This window comes from Orycteropus afer, unplaced genomic scaffold, assembly GCF_000298275.1.
Source record: "Orycteropus afer afer isolate SDZICR_OR568_19922 unplaced genomic scaffold, OryAfe1.0 scaffold00128, whole genome shotgun sequence".
Lineage (NCBI taxonomy): Eukaryota > Metazoa > Chordata > Mammalia > Tubulidentata > Orycteropodidae > Orycteropus > Orycteropus afer.
In genome coordinates this window covers 1,707,671-1,712,273 of record NW_006921715.1, presented here as the reverse complement: position 1 = coordinate 1,712,273, position 4,603 = coordinate 1,707,671, and positions in this window count along the sequence as shown.

The window sequence follows — 4,603 nt, the reverse complement described above, 5'->3', positions numbered from 1 at the left end:
TGGAAACCCAAGGAGGGTTCGCTATGAGTCGGGTTTGACTCGACGGCACATAACAACAACAACAACAACATCCTAAAGAAGTGAGAGCCATGACAAGAAGAGACATATGCACACCCATGTTCATCGCAGCACTATTTACAATAGCCAAAAGATGGAAACAACCTAGGTATCCATCAACTGAAGAATGGCTAACCAAACAATGGTACATACACACAATGGAATACTATGCAACCTAAAGAATAACCTAGAATCTGCAAAACACCACATAACATGAATGAACTTGGAGACCATTGTGCTGAGTGAAACAAGTCAATCACCAAAGGACAAATGTTGTATTAGCCTGTTACTGTAAAAAGTCAAGGAAAGATTTAAATATGGAAGGAAATTTTCTTTGTTGGTTACCAGGAGTGAGAAGGGAGAGGAAGGAACATTGTCAGATAGGTAGAGACAAGTACTGATTTGGGTGAAGAGAAAGGCAATGTACCAAATGTGAGTGATCAACATGGTGGCATTGAGGAAGAGACAGACATAGAGAGGTGCATGGGAGGTACAGACAACAAAGATGAATGAATCCTTTTGCACATATAGTACTGTGTTGTCAGTGAAGGCAAGCATTGATCTACAGGTGGATAGATGGGTGAACAGGCTGAACTATTAGATATGTCTATGCAGGGGGGAGTGTGCCCAAGACCATGTATAGGGTTGGCTGACAATGTTTCTACAAGTGTATTTGTATGTTCTGTAAGAATGTCCAGGCATATAGTAGAGTTGACAAGGGACAACATTGTAGTCACCTCTTGGCCACAGCCAGCTACTCAGAGGGTGTGAGTCATTGGACTTGCAGGCTCAGGATCATAGTTTCAGGGGATATCAAGCTCAACTGGCATAACATACTACCCAAAAGAATTGGTAGATGTTCATCCATTTCAGAAGGTGGCATATGATCAAGAACCAATGGTACTGAAGGAAGAAGTTGAAGCTTCACTGAAGGAATTGGTGAAGAACAAGGCTTCAGGAATTGACAGAAACCCATTGAGATGTTTCAACAGATGAATGACCCAATGGAGGCACTCACTCAGTTATGCCAAGAGATTTGGAAGACAGCTACCTGGCCAACTGACTGGAAGAAATCCGTATTTGTACCCATTCCAATGAAAGGTGATCCCACAGAATGTGGAAATCATCGAATGATATCATTAACATCACATGCAAGTAAAATCTTACTGAAGATAATTCAAACACGGTTGCAGCAGTATACTGACACAGAACTTCCAGAAACGCAAGCTGGGTTCAGAAGAGGATGTGGAACAAGGGATATCAATGCTGTCAGATGGATCTTAGCTGAAAGCAAATAATTCCAGAAAGATGTTTACTTATGTTTTATTGACTATGCAAAAGCATTCTATTCTGTGGATCATAACAAATTATGGATAACATTGAGAAGAATGGGAATTCCAGAACACTTGATTGTACTTATGAGGAATCTGTCCACAGATCAGGAGGCTTTCGTTCAAACAGAACAAGGGGATACTGCATGGTTCAAAATAAAGGAGGGAGTGCATCAAGGTTTTATCCTTTCACCATATTAATTCAATTTGTATGCTGAGCAAATAATCCAAGAAACTGGATTATATGAAGAAGAATGTGGCATCAAGATTGGAGGAAGACTCATTAACAACCTGCAATACACAGATGACACAACTTTGCTTCCTGAAAGTGAAGATGACTTGAAGCACTTACTGATGAAGATTAAAGAATATAGTCTGCTGTATGGATTACACCTCAATATAAAGAAAATAAAAATCCTCACAACTAGTCCAATAAACAGCTTCATGGTGGATGGAGAAAAGATCAAAGTTGTCAAGAATTTCAGATTACTTGGTTCTACAATCAACAACAATGGAAGCAGCAGTCAAGACATCAGATGATGTATTGCCTTGAGCAAATCTGCTGCAAAAGACGTCTTTCAAGTGCTGAAGAGCAAAATGTCTCCTTGAAGACTAAGGTGGACCTACCCCAAGCCATGGTGTTTTCAATCACCTCTTATGCATGTGAGAGATGGACAATCAATAAGGAAGACTGAAGAAGAGTTGTTGCTTTCGGATTGTGGTGTTGTAGAAGAATGCTAAGAGTTCCATGATCTCTTATAAAAGGACTAATAAATCTGTCCTGGAAGAAGTGCAGCTGGAATGCTCCTTGGAAGTGAGAATGGCCAGACTTCATCCCACCTACTTCAGTCATGTCTTCCCTGGAGAAAGATATCATGGTTGGTAAAGTGGAGGGTCAATAAAGAAGGGAAAGGCCTTCAATGAGATGGATAGACACAGTGGCTGCAATGATGGGCTCAAGTATAGCAAGGATCGTGAGGCTGGCACAAGACTGGACAATATTTCATTCCGCTATGCACAGTGTCACTATGAGCCAGAGACAACTTGACAGCACCTAACAACAACAACTACCCAAAACATTGTTCCACATCCTACTCTGGTGAGTAGCAACTGGCATCCTAAAAGCTTGCAGCGGCCATCTAGATGCAACAATGGGTCTCTCCCTGTCCAGAGCAAAGAAGAATGAAGAAAACCAAAGACACATGGAAACAATTAGTCCAAGCAACTGGTACACCATGAGATCCTCAGCCTATATGACTATGAGACCATAAGAACTAGATGGTGCCCAGCTACCACTGTCAACCACTTGGAGGGGGATCTCTGTAGGATATTCTGGATAGAATGAGAGAACTATGTGGAACAAAACTCAAAATCATTATTTTTAAAAAAAAAAAAAGGACCAGGTTTGCTCATCTGATAGAGCCAATGGAACCACTGAGACTATGGCCCCTAGTTGCCATTCAGGTCTGGAATTGAACCCACTTCTATGGCCTCCAGCCAAACAAAAGACAGATATGAGCTGAACATTAGGTTGAACATTAGGTAGATACACTCCTTGGAGAGAATAATCATTGGAGAACAGAAGGGCTGTGTATGCACAGGGAGACAGCTCAAGGGGCAGGAGTGCATGAAGGGAAGGACACAGGGAAGAGGTAACTAGGGGAGGAAGTGAGAGGGGAGCTGTTGCATTGTGGGAAATTTTAGTCAATGTCATGAGACAAAGTGTATGTGAGCTGCTGTATGGAAAGTGAATTTGCTCTGTAAACTTTCACGCAAATCACAATAAAATTTAAAAAAAGAAGAAGGAGAGGAAGTCTTTTGTAGCAGATTTGCCTAATGCAATACATTGTTTGATTTCTTGACTGCTGCTTCCATGGGCATTGATTGCAGATCCAAGTAAAATTAAATCCTTGATAACTTCAGTCTTTTCTCCATTTATCATGATGTCACTTACTAGTCCAGTTGTGAGGATTATGGTTTCCTTTATGTTGAGGTGTAAACCACACTGAAGGCTGTAGTCTTTGATCTTCAGTAAGTGCTTCAAGTTCTCTTCACTTTCAGCAAGTGAGGTTGTGTTATCTGCATACTGAAGGTGGTTAACGGGTCTTCCTGTTATCCTTATGCTACATTCTTCTTCATATGGTCCAGTTTCTTGGACTATTTGCTCAGCACACAGATTGAACAAGTATGGTGAAAGGATATAATCCTGACACACAGGTTCTGTGTGAGCATAATGAAGTGTTCTGGGATTCCCATTCTTTGCAATGTTACCCATAATTTGTTGTGATGCACGCAGTCAAATGTTTTTGTGTAATCAATAAAACACAGGAAACATCTTTCTAGTATTCTCTGCTTTCAGCCAAGAGCCATCTGACATCAGCAATGATATCCTTCATTCTACTAACTCTTCTAAATTTGACTTGAATTTCTGGAAATCCCTACTGATGTACTGTTACAAACATTTTTGAATTATCTTCAGGAAAATTTTACTTGCATGTGATGTTAATGATATTGTTCGATAATTTCAATCCAAACAATCTTTTGGATCACCTTTACTTGGAATGGGCTCAAGTACAGCTCTTTTCCATCAGTTGTTCAGGCAGCTGTCTTACAAATATCATTCCACAGATGAGTGTTTCCAGCACTGCGTCCATTTCTTGAACTGTCTCAATCAGTTTTCTGTCAATTTCTGGAGCCTTGTTTTTCAGCAGAGCTTGGACTTCTTTCTATACCATCAGTTCTTGATCATATGCTACCTCTTGAAACGGTTAAATGTTAACCAGTTCTTTTTGATATAGTGACTCTGTATTCCTTCTATCTTCTTTTGATGGTTCTTGAATCATTAAATATTTTGCCCATAGAATCCTTCAGTATTGCAACTTGAGACGAGTTTTTCCTTCAATTCTTTCAGCTTGAGAAATGTTGGGTGTATTCTTCCCTTTATTTTTCTAACTCCAGGTCTTTGCACTTTTCATTATAATACTTTGTTTTGTCTTCTCGAGCTGCCCTTTGAAATCTTATGTTCACCTCTGCAAAAACGGCAAGGAGGCCACATGTTCTGACCTCCTCTAATCTCACAAGAGGAAGACAGCAGTAACCCAAGGCCTATTACTGCAAGGCCAAACATGCTGCCTCCCTCCAGCCCTTTCACCAACCGTTCCTCCCAAAGCACCCACCACCTCTCTCCTGGGTTCGATAATTCACTGCAGTGGCCA